General features: G+C 39.3%; 1 protein-coding gene across 1 annotated transcript in view; it reads left to right on the forward strand.

Annotated features, from left to right (window-relative positions):
• LOC127644835 (cadherin-2-like) overlaps positions 1 to 19,504 on the forward strand; it is a 94,635-nt gene that overhangs the window by 25,558 nt on the left and 49,573 nt on the right. The window lies entirely within an intron of this gene.

A 19,504-nucleotide genomic window follows, 5' to 3' on the forward strand; every position in this document is an offset into this window, starting at 1 on the left:
TTCTTCATCGCACACACCTGGACAATGTACTTCTAGGCCCTTTAAAAAGACCTTGAGACTGCTGCAAAGGGGGCTGCTCTTGTTGTCCTTTTTCTTAGTTGTTTATTTTGTGCATCTTCATCCATGCATTCTGCTCTACACTACTGATTGTACTGACAAATACACACAACATCTTTTTTGTTTTTATTTAAAGATCTGATGTTTTGTTAGAAGTTTACATACACTTAGGTTGAAATCATTAAAACTAATTTTTTAACCACTCCACAGTTTAATATTAGCAAATATAGTTTTGAAAATTTGTTTAGGACATCTACTTTGTACATTGGATTTAGAATGGACCTCACCGAAATGATCCGCCGGTTGAACTATGATGCACCTCCTTGATCTCTGCCTGCATCACATTTGTCTAGTGATGGACTACATAGACTATCAATGAATTGCCAACAAAAGCTTTCATCAGCCACCTAACAAAGAACAATGCATCTATAACTACGTTTCCATCCGATAGTTTTTTGCGAAAAATGTTTTAGCACATCAAAATCAAGCTGATGGAAACGCAAATGAACACAAAAATGTCACAAGTGACGACATAAAATTTTTCCGTTAAACTCTAGTGCATAAACTCTATGTCTATACCTCAAATGTTTTGAAAACTGTTTTGGAAACACTTTTTGTCAAGAAAATTGTCATTAACGCAAAACTGTAGTGTCACATGACAGAGTTTACCTCAATCGTTAGCCTGTGATAATCATGACGACAGTATACAGCACTGAAAGCCAATTGTTTTGTACAGATTTTTTGAATGGATTGATCTTAACGTCATGTAGATCTGATGCTGCAAACAAGACACTTCCAGGAGTGCCAACACTAATATCTCATATAATACACATCGACAAGTGCACGAAGAACAAATGAATGGCCACTCTTTGCGATTAACTGAATCATTGTAGTCATCCGTTTATTTATTAAAGTTGCTTTTCCACACCATTCAAAATAATAGACGGCAGTCACGCAGTGCTTTTTTGGAACACTAAATTATAACCCAATTATATTTAATTATTGTTTAGCTTACTTTTCTTACTGGCACAATTCCCTGTATTAAATAAAATAAATTACCAAACGAATAAATTAGCATTAAAGAAGCATTAAATAAAAAAATAATAATTACCAAACAAAAAAAAAAATATTTTTTTTAAACCTATATATGCCTTTTTTTACACAAACTTAAATTAAACTTACCCTGTGCTGTAGATGAATAAAGTTGTCTGAAAGATGTTCTCAGAATGTTCTAGACATTTTTCAAGACTATAAACTATCAGAACTATTTGTACAATGAAAACGAGCTTTTGAACATTTTAAAACATTTAAAGATTTGAAATCTTTACCTCTTTACCTCAGATCACACTTGCTGAGCTTCTTCAGAAAATGTAAATTGCATTATGACGCTAAAATTAATTTGAGATGATAATCAAGTTCAGTTGGTGGTTAAAAGTTGCTGGAGAAATATGCGGTACATAATGCAGTTATGATGCTTTTGATTAGAAGATTGAATATTGAATATCAGGAATGTATCATATATATAAACCCTGATATAACACCGCATCAATGTTTCTTTAATAGTTGTGCACACATTATATACACATCGATGGATGCTCCTTATGCTTATACTGAAAGTTACCCCCACTACTTGCTGCAGGTTGCCAGCTTAAACAGGGCCGTGATGATCCGCTTTCGGGTCAGAACACCCTGTGATGGGCACAACATCAGGAGCAATATTACAGTCCTATCAGAAGGACAACTGCTCCTTTTTGATTGCAATTCCTCCTCTTATGATTGCATTTATTTGTTAATTAAAATGACAGTAAGCTGACTAATTTCAATGAATTGTCTCAGTATTCTCCCCATTTTAAAACTTCAGAGGAATATAATTAGGGACATCTGAGAGGTGAATTAGCGATAAACATACATTTCTGTATGGAATTGGCTTAATGGCAGATTTATTTTGCGCTAAACCAAAATGTATGCAACAAAGTGTTTTTTTTAGGCATGACGTCTTCACACACACCATTTTTATTGATAAAAGGCCATTTGAATTGAAACAGGCAGAAGACAGCAAATTTCGCAAAAACTTTATGCATTTTCACTTTGTCAATAACAAAATACCCTGAAAAGTGGATGGAAACTAAGCTTATGTGAACTTCTGCAGTTAATCCAGGATGCACTTCAAAGACATTAGTCATTAATCTTAAAGTTCATAAAAAATATATATATTTTTAAAACACTGAACCTTAACACTTAATTTACAAATTTTAAACCATGACTTGCACTCCACACAAATAACTAATATTGGCATTATATTCATGTTGTTTAGTCAGAGGGGAACTGGCCCCCACAGTGAGTCTGGTTTCTCCCAAGATGATTTTTCTCCTATCCAAAATCTTATGGAGTTTTGTGTTCCTTGTCATAGTCACCTTTGGCTTGCTCACAGGGGTTGAAAATACAATTATTATTTAATTATAAAATTTTTATACACAATTTACAATCATATTTAATAAAACTACACAGTGATCACTCTAAGACTTTATAGATATTACAGTTTCTTTTTTTTTTTTTGTTAATGCGTGATTTCCTGTAAAGCTGCGTTGAACCGGTATGTGTTGTTAAATGTGCTATATGAATAAAAATAACTTGACTTGCATGACACAAGTAATTTTTCCAACTATTGTTTACAGACAGATTGTTTGACTTTTAATTGACTATCTCACAATTCCAGTGGGTCACACATTTACATACACGAAGTTAACTGTGCCTTTAAGCAGCTTGGAATATACCACAAAATTATGTCAAGCCTTTAGACAATTAGCTTCTTATTGGAGTTGTACTGAATTGGAGGTGTACCTGTGGATGTATTTTAAGGCCTATCTTCATACTCAGTGCCTCTTTGCTTGACACATTGGGAAAATCAAAAGAAATCAGCCAAGACCTCAGAAAAAAAAAACTGTGGACCTCCACAAGTCTGGTTCATCCCTGGGTGCAATTTCCAAATGCCTGAAGGTACTGTGTTCATCTCTACGACAATAGTACGCAAGTATAAACACCATGGGACAACGCAACCATTATTCTGCTCAGGAAGGAGACACATTCTGTCTCCTAGAGATGAATCTTGGTGTGAAAAGTGCAAATCAATCCCAGAAAAGGACCTTGTGAAGATGCTGGAGGAAACAGGTAGACAAGTATCTATATCCACAGTAAAACGAGTCCTATATTGACATAACCTGAAAGGCTGCTCAGCAAGGAAGAATCCAATGCTCCAAAACCACCAAAAATCCAGACTACAGTTTGCAAGTGCACATGGGGACAAAGATCTTAATTTTTGGAGAAATTTCCTCTGGTCTGATGAAACAAAAATGTAACTGTTTGGTCACAATGATCATAGTTATGTTTGGAGGAAAAAGGATGAGGCTTGCAAGCCAAAGAACACATCCTAACAGTGAAGCATGGGGATGGCAGCATCATGTTGTGGGGGTGCTTTGCTGTAGGAGGAACTGGTGCACTTCACAAAATAGATGGCATCATGAGGAACGAAAATTAATGTAAGGAATTTTACGATTCCAGTTCAGATTCCTCTTAACGATTCCGGATCCTGAACAGTTCCAGTAATTTTTTTGTACTTTTTTTTTTACAGAATTATTTAGAAATGAGAAATGCTATTCTTATTGCATTTACTAATTTAAATGACTTTACTCTCATGTTATTGTTATGAACTCTGATTCCCAGCAGTCACATCAGCATCCAAACATGTCCACCCCAGACTCAAATTTCCATGCACCACCTTGATCCCAATCACCTGAGTTCTGACCAGCCACACCTGCACATCATCACTACAGCTAGCACTGCACCCTTTATAAGAGACTCTGTCATGTTTGGTCATTGTGAAGTATGCACTCTACTCCCTAGTGTTTGACTTTACCAAGCTTACGTAATTCTGCCTGAATCTCTAATTTTTATACTTTTGCCTTTTTATTGACCACAAGTTTGCCTCTAGCCTGTTTACCTCTGTTTGCCAATCGCCTGACCTTCTGCCTGTACTCTCTATTGGATTTTGCCTGACATCTGTATTGAATTGTTGCCTAATCTTCATTATAACTGCCTTACTGCACTTGCATCCTACTCTGCTGGTGATATTTCCTGACAAAATACTTCACCGATTTTCATGGATGCAGCAGGCAACATGGAGTGCAAACAAGCCTTCACTCATCATGGACAGTTAATTGAAAAACAACAATACCTCACTGATCTCAATGCCAAGGTTGATCTCATCACACAAACTATCTCTGCATTACCTCCACCCACACAGATCATTGCTATTAACCCATCGATGCCAATGCCCAACACATTTCAGGTGACGTTTCTCATTGCAAAGACTTTTTATTACAATGCTCCTTGTATATCTCCAGTCAAGAAGGAATGCCTGAGCTTAGCAAGATTGCACATTTTATGAACCTACTCACTGGGAAAGCTTTATTGTGGGCATCTGCCATATGGGAAAAAGGAGGAGAATCTATTTCCTCATATCAGCACTTCACTGAAAATGTGTGTTTGATCACTGAAAGGGGGAGAAACACTTAGAACTCAATAAAGGAAATCACTGTGTGTCTGATTATGCCTTGGAGTTCAGAACAATCGCTGCTGGAAGCGGTTTTAATGACACTGCACTTAAGTCCATATTTCATTGAGGTTTAAACCCAGAGATCTTAACAGAGCTGGCATGCAGAGATGAACAACTTTCCTTGACCCAATCATTGATTTATCCATTAATTTTGATCTTCTGCTGTTTAATCGTCCTTTGACTGTTGTCAAGAAAACACTGCTACCTCCTAACGAAATCATAGAACCCATGCAAATCAGACATGCATGATTAAATGAAGTGGAAAGAGAAAGAAGACGCAGGGAACATTGTTGTTTTTATTAGGGTAAACCAGATAATCTCATTGATAAGTGTGCTCTTCACGCTTCCTCTGGAAAAACCATGGACAGCAGTCCCAATGCTCGCTCAAGCCCTTTTCAAGTTACTGTCAACTTTTACGATACCTGTTAATCTACGCTACTCTGAAGGGTTTTCTGTGTTAACAGCGATGATCAACTCAGGAGCTGCTGATAACTTCATCGATCATGAGACTGTGAAGAAATTAAATATACCTACGGAGTCATTGTTACAACCCTGAATTATTCAGGCCATTAATGGTGGACCTATTGGAGATGGTGTCATAACTCTTTGCACTAAGCCCCTCATGCTTCAGGTCAGTGCTCTTCATTATGAATACATCTCCTTATTAGTCACCTCCTCTCCGAACCATCCTGTTATTCTGGGTTATCCTTGGTTGGAACTACATTTTATTCTCCCTCTACATGCTTCCGTTAGGAAAAGATCTTTGAGAGGCATGGCATACACTATCATCTGTATGCTGATGACTCTCAAATTTACTTTCCTATTAAACATGGGAATCACCACTCTTTTGAGTCTCTGCATAAATGCATGGCCGATGTGAAGTGTTGGCTGGCAAACAACTTTCTTCAATTAAATGAGGATAAGTCAGAGTTTATTGTTTTTGGTCAAAGGGGATGTGACTTAAATTTAGAAAGAAATTTGTCACTGCTTCCAGGGACAAAACTTCCCTATGTAAAAAACCTGGGTGTTATATTCGACTCTGAGCTCAGGTTTGATCGACAAATAAATGCTGTGGTTAAAAATAGTTTTTTCCATCTTAGAACTATGGCAAGGTTGAAGCCCATCCTTTCTTTTGATGATTTGGAGAAGGTTGTGCATGCCTTTGTGTCCTCTCGATTGGACTATTGTAATGCTTTGTATCTGGGTGTGAGTCAGGCCTCTCTCTCTCGCCTGCAGCTGGTCCAAAATTCAGCTGCTAGGCTTTTAACTGGAACCAGGAAAAGAGACCATATCACCCCAGTTTTGATTTCACTACATTGGTTACCGATCCAATACAGAATCAAGTACAAAGTGTTGATGTATGTGTTTAAGGCTCTTCATGGTCTTGCACCTGAGTACATCTCTGCCTTAATAAGTTTGAATCAATCTTCAAGGTCTATCCGCTCTAGTGATCAGCTGTGTCTGTCAGTTCCTCGATCTCGCCTAAAAACTAAAGGTGATAGAGCTTTTGCGGTGGCAGCCCCTAGACTTTGGAATGAGCTTCCATTGGTCATAAAATCATCTCCGGCTCTATTCTCTTTCCAGGGTGCCTTAAAAACGTATTTATTTTCCCTAGCTTTTAATTAATTGCATTATAATTTGTACTAGGTAGATTTTAACCTTTTCTTGTTTTATAGGTTTTAAATGTTTTTTTGCATTCTTAAGCTGTATTAATGTGATTTGATTTATTTTTTATTACTCCATGTACAGCACTTTGGTACCCAGTGTGGTTTTTGAAAGTGCTTTATAAATAAAATTGAGTTGAGTTGAGTTGAGTACATAATCCGCAGCTCTCTTGGTCATATCGACAACTCGCCCATTGGTCCTCAAATTGTCATGTCCATTGCCTTCAACTACCCAAGTTTACTATTGGAACCATGACAATACTGCTATCCCCTGCCCCTAGTACCTTCTGTCTTAGAGGAATTGCGTTCTGCCCAATGGTTCACCAAGCTAGATCTCCGCAATGCTTATAACCTGGTCCGCATTCGACAAGGTGACAAGCGGAAGACCACTTTCAGCACCACCACGTGTCACTAAGAGTACAACTTGATGCCCTATGGAATTGCCTACGCCCCCTCTGTCTTCCAATGTCTCATAAATGATGTACTAAGGGACATGATGGGAGAATTTGTAATAGCCTACATCGATGACATTTTGATATATTTACCATCTCTCGAGTCTCACGTTCACCAAGTCCTTCAATGCCTCTTGAAGCACCAACTTTACATTAAAGGATGTAAAGTTGGGCTATGTCATTAGTCCGGATGGGATCTCCATGGATCCATCAAGATCATGGCAGTAACCGAATGGCCTACTCCTCAAACAGTCAAAGATCTCCAAAGATTCCCAGGCTTTGGTCATTTTTATTGATACTTCAGTCGTGGTTTTAGGTTCATCGCCAACCCCCTCACATTTCTACTTCAAGGGAAATCTAAGCACCAAACTTGGAACCCCGCTGCTGATCAAGCTCTGAGTCTATTAAAAGTTGCTTTCACCACAACACCCATCCTCAAGCATCCTGACCCATCTAAACCCTTCATCGTAGGTTCTGTTCTCTCTCAGAGATTCAGAGATAAACCCAAACTTCACCCAGTTGCTTTCTTCTCCAGGAAAATATCTTCAACAGAATGGAGCTATGACATTGGTAATTGAGAACTATTACCTCTATAGGTGTGGCGATATTTGCTAGAAGGAGCTGAGCATCTATTCACTGTTTACACTGATCACAAGAACCTTGAATACTTCCGAACTGCCAAGCGTATGAACCCACGTCAAATTAGATGGTCTCTTTTCTTTGCACGGTTCCAGTTTACACTGTCCTACCTTCCAGGCTCCAAGAATGGTAAGGCCGATGCCTTGTCTCACATGCATGTCTCTGAACCCCAAGCCACAAGTAAGGAATTGTGTAGTGGGCGCCATCGATTTGGAGTTGGATCAAGAAATATATAGAGTTCCCCGTAATCGGATACCTACCTCATGTCCGCCCATTAAGTTATTTGTTCCACCCAGTCAGAGGGTCAAGGTCATAACTTGGGCACAGACCTTGCAATCTACTGTGAGGAAAGGACTGGTGGCTCATTATGGTAGCTGACATACATCGAGTGGTTTCATCCTTTTCCAATTGTGCCCAAACCAAAGTGCCCAGAATCCTGCCTGTAGGTAAACTCTTACCATTGCCCTCAACTCCACGTCCTTGGTCTCATATATCCGTTGACTTTCTTACAGACCTATCTGAGTCTCAGGGCAAAATCACAATCCGTTACTTCAGAATACCTGAAGACATAGTCAGCGATCGAGGTCCACACTTCACCTCTCATGTCTAAATTAGCTTCAAGGAGAAGATGGGGTCATCATAAGTCTGACATCTGGATATCATCTTCAAGCTAATGGCCAGCAAGAATGTGACAACCAACAGATAAGTTCTCCGTTCCTTTTGTTGCACAAGTCCAGGAGATTGGGCAAAGTTCTTACCATGAGCTGGAGTACACACAAAATTCCCTTCGTCATTCAGCCACACAACTCACCCCTTTTCAATACATCCTAGGATATCAACCTGTCCTACTGCCCTGGAAAGATGACCCATCCAACTCCCCTGAAGTGGATCATTGGTTCCAACATAGCAAACAGGTATGGGAGACCACTCATCAACGCCTAGGACAAGTCGCCCAAGTAAATAAGTCTTTCGCATACCAGCACCATAGTCAAACCCCTCAGTTTCAGCCACGTGAGTGAGTCTTTACATTTTTTGAAACATGGTTTTACAATAGTTATCAACATCTTTCTGGCAAAGAACCTACTTCATTCGTACATTCTCTGCCGGACTGGTATTTAGTTATCGGGGAAAATACATTTGTGTGAATAAATAATGTATATGTCATATATATATATATATATATATATATATATATATATATATATATATATAACACCTCCTAAGCTAAGATATCTGTGGTCATTCGCAGCACTCATAGATAATACGATTCTTGCAAAAAAAAAAGAAAAATGGAAGACCGAAACAAAGAGTGAGAACCTTTTTAGCCTGAACTGAACCAGATATTCCTTTCAGTTCTGCATGCAAATTTTCTTTCGGATTGAGGTCAGGGCTTTTTGATGGCCACTGCAATACCTTTACTTTGTTGCCATTTTGCCACAACTTTGGAGGTATGCTTGTGGTCATTGTCCATTTGGAAGACCCATTTGCGAGAGAGCTTTAACTTCCTCTGAGAAGTTTGCACTTGCAAACTAGTCTGGTTTTTATGGCTGTTTTGGGGCTTCTCCCTTGCTGAGCAGCTTTTTAGGTTATGTCGATATAGGACTCGTTTTACTGTGGATATAAATACTTGTCTTACCTGTTTCCTCCAGCATCTTCGCAAGGTCTTTAGCTGTTGTTCTGGGATTGATTTGCACTTTTCACACCAAACTATGTTCAACTCTAGGAGACCAAATGTGTCTCCTTCCTGAGTGGTACGATGGCTGCGTGGTCCCATGGTGTTTATACTTGTGTAATATTGTTTGTACAGATGAACGTGGTACCTTCAGAAGTTTTAAAATTGCTTCCAAGGATGAACCAGACTTCTGGAGGTCCACAGTTTTTTTTTTCTGAGGTCTTGACTGATTTGTTTTGATTTTCCCATAATGTCAAGCAAAAAGGCACTGAGTTTGAAGGTAGGTTTTAAAATGCATCCACAAGGTACACCTCCAATCGACTCCAATTAGCCTATCAGAAGCTAACTGGCTAATTCACAAAGGCTTGACATCATTTTCTGCAATTTGCAAGCTGCTTAAAGGCACAGTTAACTTAGTATATGTAAAGTTCTGACCCAGTATAGAATTATAGAATTGTGATATAGTCAATTAAAGGGAAACAATCTGTCTGTAAACAATTGTTGAAAAAATTACTTGTGTCATGCAAAGGACTTGCCAAAACTATAGTTTGCTAATATGAAATCTGTGGAGTGGTTATGTTTTATGACAACAACTTAAGTGTCCCTAAACCTCTGACTTCAACTGTGTTGGAATTGAGTATAAGGAAATTTCTGGCCATCCAGTCTTTGATTTCATTCTTACACTCTGCTAATTTGTGGAGTGGTGTGGCATAGTGGGCTGATGCACTGAACTGGTTAACAGAAGGTTGTTGGTTCGATCCCCACAGCCACCACCATTGTGTCTTTGAGCAAGGCACTTAACTCCAGGTTGCTCCGGGGGGATTGCCCCTGTAATAAGTGCACTGTAAGTCGCTTTGTATAAAAGCGTCTGGCAAATACATAAATGTAAATTTAATTTGTAAAAATGTGAAATTTTGTCGGGTTCCGAAGAAATATAAAGTTGGGTATCGTCGGCATAACAGTGGAAATGTATTCCACTATTCTTGATAGTGTCTTCCAAGGGAAGCATATATAAGGAGAAAAGCAGAGGCCCTAATAATGATACCTGTGGCACTCCTTACATAACATTTGTTTGATTTAACAATTCCTCATTTACACAGACAAAGTGGTAGCGGCCTGATAAATAGGGCCTAAACCAAACTAATGCAAGTCCACTAATGCCAACATAATTCCCCAGCCTATTCAACAGAATGTCATGATCTATGGTGTCGAAGGCAGCACTAAGATCTAAAAGCAATAGAAGAGAAATGCAGCCACAAGCAGATGATAAGAGCAAGTAATTTGGAACTCTGATAAGTGCAGTCTCTGTACTTCGAAGGGGCCTAAATCCTGACAGAAATTGTTCATATATATACCATTTGTCTGTAGATTTTAACATAGTTTGGAGGACACTACATTTTCTATTATTTTTGACATAAACAGGAGATTTGAAATTGGTCTATAATTAGCTAATTCTTCTGAATCAAGTTGTGGCTTCTTAATAATCAGTTTGATTACTGCCATTTTAAAGTTTCTTGGGACATGTCCTAAGGCGAGTGAGGAGTTAATTATATTAAGAAGAGGTTCTGATATTACTGGGAATACCTCTTTTAAGAGCTTAGTTGCTATTGGATCTGACATACATGTTTTGGATTATGGATAGCTGGTCTATCCATCTTTTTTTTTCTTTTCCCCCCTTTTATCCCCAAATTTGAATGCCCAATTCCCAAGTCCTCATGATTGTGTAGTGACTCGCCTCAATCCGGGTGGCAGAGGATGAATCTCAGTTGCCTCCATGTCTGAGACCTTCAATCTGTGCATCCATGCACAACTCGCCACACGCCCCACAAAGAGCAAGAACCACATTATAGTAACCATGAGAAGGTTAAGCCAATGTGACTACCCACCCTAGCAACTGGGCCAATTGGTTGCTTAGGAAGCCTGACCGATGTTACTCAGCACGCCCTGGATTTGAACTAGTGACTCCAGGTGTGAAGTCAACATCTTGCTGAGATACCCAAGCCCTCATCTATCCATCTTTTAAAGTTGACCACATTTATGTCCACATCAGCGATTAAGGAAATAAACTTACTTTATTCAGAAAAATGTTGAATGCTCCATAAAGGTTTAAATGTTCCATAGAATATTCATCTATTAGGAATATATTTCTCCTTACATAAAACCAATAAATTGAAACGTGCCATCTTTTTTTTCTATTTCTTTAAACTGTGCTACCGCTGGTAAGGCGCTATATAAATGTACATTTGTTATTATTATTATTATTATTTAACTAAATAATGTCTGATCGTAAAACTTCCTGATAGATTTATGGGACTTTCACCTATTTCTGAAATCCAGACATCCAGCCATACATTTAACATTGGTGGCTGGAGTCTCTATTTCCACGTTCCTTACACCTATGAATCACCTATGACCAAGGCTCTTTTAAAATGATTCTCAGTGGGTGCATCAATGAGTGGGGAGAATCTATTGGAAATCCTAACAGGAATGGGAGAGTGGTGTTGCTTTGCTGGGCGAGTATGCTGTCGAGACACCACCCAAATGCCCTGCTGCAGGGGCTCAACAACCGGAACCAAAGTGTGTGTGTGTTGCTCTCTGTACTGCCCACATCCAAAACAGTATATATATACTTCTCTTTCTCACTGAACTCCACTAGCGTTCGAATGCGAGTCTTTTACTAATTAACCTTCTCTGTCAGCCTGACTAATTCCTTACATTTATCACATGTAAATCCCTCACTGCTGATGGAAGAAGCTATAGTAAACACGTTGCATGCAATGCAGGAAGCAATAACATGAGTGGATGCCATGAGTTATCACAATTATTTGTTGTTGTTATGGTTGTTCTTGAGCAGTGAGTGTTTGAGATCAATGTGCAGTTATTTGCTGTAGTTGTGTTGGTTTCTGATCAGCAGATGTTTAAATTGATGCAATAATCCATGTAAAACACAGGATCAGAAAATGAATACACTCAGACAAGCGTAAAACAATCAAAGAAATGGTGCACGCGGTAATATACACGCAGTTGAAACAGTAAAAATGATGGGACAAAAACAAAGCATGTGATAAAATGATGAGCGTAGAGGAATAAGCATTGCTAAGCAGGCTAGCAAGCTACAAACAAACAGACTCGTTCAGTGTGCCGGCAGCAACTGGAATAGGAAACAACTCACTGTGTCTGGCCTAATATGAATTGTTTAATTTCACCTCAGGCGCGCAGCGGAAAATGTCCTCTCGCTAGACAAGATAACTCAGCAAAGTAGCTATAGAAATCACTTCGGTGGTGTTGTGGGAAGTGGATTTCCAAAATGTTGGGTTACATGTTGCTATGGATGTTTTCACATTTGAGTGTTCTTTAAATGTAAAAAAAAAAAAAATAAACACTTCAGAAATACTATTACAGCCAAACAATTGCAACATTGAGTGTTCTTTAAATCTAAAAAAAAAAAAAAAAAACACTTCAGAAATACTATTACAGCCAAACAATTGCAACACCGATACCTGAAGCCTGAGTTTTTGGTAAAAAAAAGTTTCTTATTGTATTTAAACTACATGTAAAAGCCTCAAGTTGAGTAATATTGTGTTTGGAAAAAAATGCAAAAACACATGGATTGTTTGAAAGGTATTGCAAATGTATTTAGAAATTCAAACAAATTCAGGCTCACACACAAATTTTTTTAAGATGAACCAATCATGTGAACAATAACGTAACTAACCTAAATGGCCAATGAAAAAGCAGCGGTCATTCGCGCACTCAATTAGGCAATATATACTAGGCTTCAAATTTGAATAGCCTACAAACGGTCATTTGATTTCAAATGACGAACAAAGACGACAACAGCTCGGCCACCTGAACTGAACCGAAGAAAAAACGACGTCAAACAGCCACTTTTTTTTTATTAATTACGGTCATTAGTGTGAGCCCTGAGTTTGGTGACTGGCAGCCAACTTTTTAACATCAGGACACAATGATGTCAGCTTGAGACGGAGTGCGCCTGAGGTAACCAAATTGAGACGGCTGCGGTACTTCGTCTGCATGTGCAAAGCTTGACTGAACCCCTGCTCAACAAGGTATGACGTCGGAAAAGCAAGGAGCAGAAGACGAATCCTCTTCCACAAAAGAGGGAAACGCTGACCATGCGTGGCCCACATGACACGCCAGCCACAGGTCCGAAAGGTTGACTTGGCCTCCTCATCATTTTGGAGGTCGATGAGAGTTTCTTGAATTTCGTCCTCACTCCTGGACACATCCACTTGAAATGGCTCCATCTCCCACTCAGGGACATCTAATTGGTCGAGGTCCCTGAAACGGATCTCCATGTCCGCCTTCACTACTCTCAAGTGATCGGTGTAACGCAGCAGGTGGTTGTCGGTCAGCTCATCAACCACCTGAATGTAAGTACAGAAAGGCAGTTAACGTTACTGAGATTATTTTTAGGCTGCCTTTGTATATTAAAATATACCTAATAATAATATTACTAATAATAATAATAATAGGCTACCTTGGCCAGCTGAGGGAAATTATTAAATTGGCGCCTGCTCAAATTTTGTTTGTACAGCTCCAGCTTGGCGAGGAAACTGCAGATGGTGGCCTTTGAATGGACCAGTGTCACGGCATCTTCCTGGAGCTTGAGTGACACTTCATTCATCTTCCCGAAGAAATCTGCCAGGTAAAAGATGTCACCGCGACAGGACCACAGCGTGTCACTTAGAGCTGCGTTGTCACCGGCAAGAAACTCCAGGACACTTGTGAACAACTCACACAGCCTAGCCAGACAGTTGCCCTTGGATAGCCAGCGTACCTCGGTGTGGAGCAGCAAGCGCTGAAACGCTTCATCGTTCTCCTCGCACAGCTGCCTGAAGATCCGGTCGTTCAGAGCATGGGCCTTAATTTTGTTTATGGCCCTGACAGTGATGTTCAGAGACTGGTGGAGAGAAGGACTTATATTTTTTGGCCACTAAATTGTGACGGTGCAACATGCAGTGCACTGTTAACACCTGCGGCACACGCTCCTTTAACAAAGTTGCGAAGCCACGGTACCTGCCAACCATAGCGGGAGCTCCATCTGTGGCACAGGCGAGGATGTTGGCGATCGGAATAGAGTTATCCAGCAGGTAGTCACTCAGAGCCCTGAAGATCGTCTCCCCTCGTGTGTCAGTGAAGAGATATTTGGCAAACAAAACGTCCTTGGCCACATCTCTCTCAGACATATAACGCACATACGCCATCAGCAGAACATTATTATCTATTGTCGTGGTTTCGTCCAGCTGGATACTGAATGGATTTTCACGCAGTGTGGCACACAACTGCTGCTCTGTATCCAGCGCCATCTCCTTTATTCTCCGTGCCACACTGTCATTGCTGAGCGGGATGGCCTGCATCACTGGCGATGGGTCTCTCTCCATGATGGTGGAGATGGCCTCTTTAATCGCTGGGATAACCAGCTTCTCCCCCACTGTAAATGGCAACCCCGACTTCGCTATCAAGAGAGAGATGTTATAGGAGGCCAGTAACCCACTCTCTGTCTGGTTTACCTTCCTAGCGAACATCTTGGAGATGGACTGTTTTGAAAGTTGCTCCTTGAGGTTCTGGAAATACGCAGCATCCTTGGATGCCTTATCGGGGTGAATTTTAGTTAGGTGCTCCTTTAGACGGGACGGTTTCATTGCCTCGTTAGAGAAAACCTGCTGGCAAAGCAGGCACATCGGGAGCTGGATGTTCGTTGGTGAGGGAATAAAGCCATACTTAATGTACTCAACACTATACTGTCTGCACTTCTTCTTGTTTTCCGACATGATGTTTAAATATGTTTTGATATCAAAATTGTTTTAGCCTATGTAATTGTGCTTGTGTGCATTTTGATTGGACACATTAAAAACCGCAAAACTTGTGTACATTTTGATTGGACACATTCTTTCTACCACTCTGACAGCTGCCGGCTGCGGCATTTGTTTTTAGGCGTTGCTATGGAGATCATTTGCCGGTAACTAGCCAAGTGGGTTATTACCAACATTTAAATATGAATTCATTAATTTGCACAGACATAATTTTATTTTACATTCAAATGAACATTGTATGTGTTGTCAGAGGCTTAAACGTTGTGATGAATAACAGTGAGTAACGTAGGGTGACCACCTGGCTATTGCTCTGTTGCAAGTCAGCAGACCTGATTTTGCGGGACACGAGGGAGAGAACTTAAGTTACTATTATTATACTAGGTGAATAACTGCAAAAAGACATCTAATATATAATCAATATTTATATTATTATGACTTTATTATTCCCATCGGCCAATTACACATTGCAGAGTAGAGATGCGCGGATCAGCTCTAACGTCACCCGAATCAGCTGTTAAAAACAAACTCACCATCACCAATGATTTTCTCCGATTAGATATCCGCACCCGATCATTACAATTAAAATTCTCAGGGCCAGATGTACTAACGCTTTTGCGCCCACTTCAGGCGTATTTGTTTCGCAAAGTGCACATAAAACCATGGCGAGGTATGTACGAACGGGACGCACCGAGATGAAAGCGCAGATTGCCTGTCGCAATTGAAAATGGCAAAATGCGCTTTTCCTGTCATGCATATGCATTCATGGGATGGACAAGGGGAAAGTGGGCGTGTCACATAAATAGATGGGAGGGGAAGCGTAAACTGCGCCTAATTATGCGCCTAATTATGTATTCCGCGTTATGTACAGAAAAAGCCGTGAAAGCGCCTCTATTTTGCGCTGAAAATTCTCCGCCTCTTAAAAGCATGTGTAACTTAGGAAGCGGCTCTCCTGGCATATCCTCCTGGTGAAGTGGCAGCAGTAATCCGAGCAAGACGAAGACATAGGCTAAGGAGAAGAGCTGAAAAGATTTTTGCGCAGGCCGCCTGTTGAGTAACGCCCCCTATTTGTGCCTGAGCGCCCCCCTCTCTGCTGCCTCGTTCACACCGCCCCCCAACACTGTCCAAACGCCCCCTAGGGTGCGGTTTCGCCCCCGTTGAGAAACGCTGTATTAGATCAATGGCTAATGCACGTCGTGAAATACGCACAACTTTTAACCCATTTTTTTATATATATATATATATATACACACATACATACATACATACACCGTTCACGCCAAAGAACACCCAGTACTGGACAAGTCCATGAGTGACTTGCTTTATTATATATGAATCAAAACATTCAAGCAATACTATATCTAATGCAAGACAATGTCGATAATACTTGTGTGAATATTGATAATTGATTGAAACCGATACATCAGACTTATGTGTGAGTGAATTTGTGATTTGTAAAAGAGCAGCAGTATCCGTATGCAGCCAAATTCAGCAGATTAAGGGAAGAATGTGACTCCCGCTGAGCTGCTGATGTGCTATTGGAAAAATGAAAACTCACTGCATTTTTCTGGCTTATCCTTGCGATCACTTCTTCCTGTTATTTTTAATTCACCCCCCCAGACATTTTGTTCATTTGAAAGGTTAAAAACTGGGTTATAGAACTGTGTGTGATGAAGAAAGAGACAAAGGAAAGGAAAGGAGAATGAAGCGGGTCACGGGGAAGATTTTAGCACAGCAGGCTTTCTTTGGCACACGGGTGAGACTTGTGATCTGTTAATCTCCTCACTCATTGCACAATGTTTTTAAGAACCTGTGTGACATTTCACAGCAGCTGGAAGACAATGAAGACCTGAAATCAACTATCAAAATATTAACTGCATATTTTGTCATATACTAAATTGTATCTGCATTCATTCAACAAAGGATGAATCTCCTGTATTAAAACAAACAAACAACAACAAAAAACTGACATTTGTAAAATAGTTTAAGGAATAGTACACCCAAATTAATTTTTTCTTCCAAAAGCGGTTGTTAGAAAGAAATGTTTGCCCCAGTCATTGCATCTTGTTTCCTTCCACTAGAAGAAATGTTCCCTGACATGTAAACTAATGATCATGATATGGTGAATAGGTAATTCATGCCAGTGCTGTTAGTATATATTAACACAGCTGGAACACTGCATTAATCAATCAACATCCAACATTAATTAACATTTAATTACAGACTGTACAACATAAGGCTGTCAAATTAAAATTATTTAAATATTCTTCTCATTTAAAATTCATATTTGAATTTTGACGATGATTGGGCTGTTAAGACCAATAAAGTTCCTACACTTAAAGTTCGATGCAATAAATATAACAGGACAGAGGTATCTTAGACGTGTTTTAAAAGGTTAAAGTTCTTTGACACAGCATGTAAAAAACACAGTGCTCCTGCACAAGAAGCTGAAAAAACTGTGAGACGTACTGCAATGGTCAAAGACGTCCGTCTAGTGCACATCTAAAAACAATAAACAATAACTGTGCTGACAGACGCAAAAACACATTTGGTGTTAAAGAACCCTTATGGATGAGGTCTTAGTTTTTGTTTTTTGCTGTCTATTATTGTGGTGTTGTGAATTTCAGATTTAGATTTTCTTACGGTCTAAATGTGCAGTTCTTGGCTAGAATTAGCTGTGAAGTGGACCCAACATTATGTTGAAAGTCAGAGGCCGCTTTTACACTTGCTATTAAAATGTGACCTGGAAGAAAGACAGCTCTGTGAGTCTGTGTTCTTGCTCAGCAGCTTGTAATCAGCACTGACTGCACAGTCTTAACTGTGTGTGTGGTGTTTTACTGAACAGAAGTGATGCAGTGATGTTCTCGATTGCACTGCGCAGCTCAGTGACAATCCATTTGGTTTTACAGCAGCATCAGGAATGCTGGGATTGAGCCAGATTGCACACAGCAGTCTCTTAAATCACCAGCAAACAAGAATCGTATTATCCAGCCACAGTAAACATTTGCAAGATGTCGGCAGTTGTGACAGGCTTACAGCGTTCAGACAATACCTCTCTGAAAAGTGTCATAATATAAAGAAAATCATAAGTAGGCACAATTTATATCCATCCAGAAAACTAATTCAAGCATATTAAAGGATTGTTAATCCAAAAATGAATATTCTCTCATCATTTACTCTCCCTTATGCACTCGCAACCCCATATGACTGTCTTCTGCGGAACACACACAAAGATTTGTTTGATGCTATGATGTGTTTATACAGTATATCTATATAATGCAAGTCCATGGGGTGGACACTTTCAAACACCAAAAAGGACATAAAGGAACCATAAAGGTAATCCATATAATTCCAATGGTTTAAGCCATGTCTTTTGAAGCGTGTACCTTTATGATACCTTTATGTCCTTTTTGGTGCTTGGAATTGTTGGACCCCATTGACTTGCATTGTACAGATATATTCACATCAAATCTCCATCATAACATCTTGGTTTGTGTTCCGCTGAGGAAAGAAAGCACCCCTTCCAAAACAAATTCAGATTTGGAGCAGGACTATGAACAAGTCCAAAATACACTTACATATTTCAAGACTCTTCATTTGAAATTATGGAGACAAGGCTCTGTTACTACACTCTGAAGTTTTTACCAATTTAAGCTTTTTATTGCCTTTATATTCTCCAGTGTGTTAAATGTAGAGTCCTCCAGATCCAACCATAGAGAGACGTGGAGGAATAATATTGAAAAAAAATAAAAAAGGAAATATCGGCACCAATTAAGCAGTTAATCCTCTGGGGTATGAGGATGTTTTGGGCCCTGGAGAAGTTTTGACATGCCTTGACATTTGTGCTTTTTTCAGTTGCTTAAAAACATATTAATGGCTAAAGTCTGATAACACTGTATTCAGCACAAACTGGGCTACAATAATATGTGAGCAACATGTGTGTACATGTTTGCATTTTTGAGAAAATAAAATTTTATGCATGGTTTAAAAAAAAAAAAAACTAAATTCATTGAAAAAAGCCATATAACACATACTAAACATTTGTCCACAAGACTTTTGAGAACTGGATCTTGTAGCCTAGAGTTTTTGCTACAAAATGATGTGAAAACCATCCTGATCACTCATTCATACAAAACAATATAGTAATTTAACATTTGTAAGACACTTTTAGTGTTAGAAAGGTCATATGTGAGGAGGCGTGAACTATCATGAATATTGATGTAATTCACACCTGAAGAGACAAAGACACCTCCCCTGGGCCTATCAATGAGGAATGTGACAGAAAGAGAATGAATGGGAGGAGACTTAATGATCAAAATCAAGTTTTAAGTTAAAAGAAGTAATCTGACTATACATTTTCTTTACATAAAGACTTTACTTAATTTTAGACTTTAGACTAATTTTAGAATTTTATAATACCATTTAAAAGAAGTCTCTTCTGCTCACCAAGACTGCATTTATTTGATCCAAAATACAGTAAAAACATTGTGTGAACTCATTTTACAATTTAAAAGAACAGTTTTCTATTTGAATATATTGTAAAATGCAATTTGTGATCAAAGCTGAATTTTCAG

The sequence above is a fragment of the Xyrauchen texanus genome, chromosome 6 (assembly GCF_025860055.1).
Source record: "Xyrauchen texanus isolate HMW12.3.18 chromosome 6, RBS_HiC_50CHRs, whole genome shotgun sequence".
NCBI lineage: Eukaryota > Metazoa > Chordata > Actinopteri > Cypriniformes > Catostomidae > Xyrauchen > Xyrauchen texanus.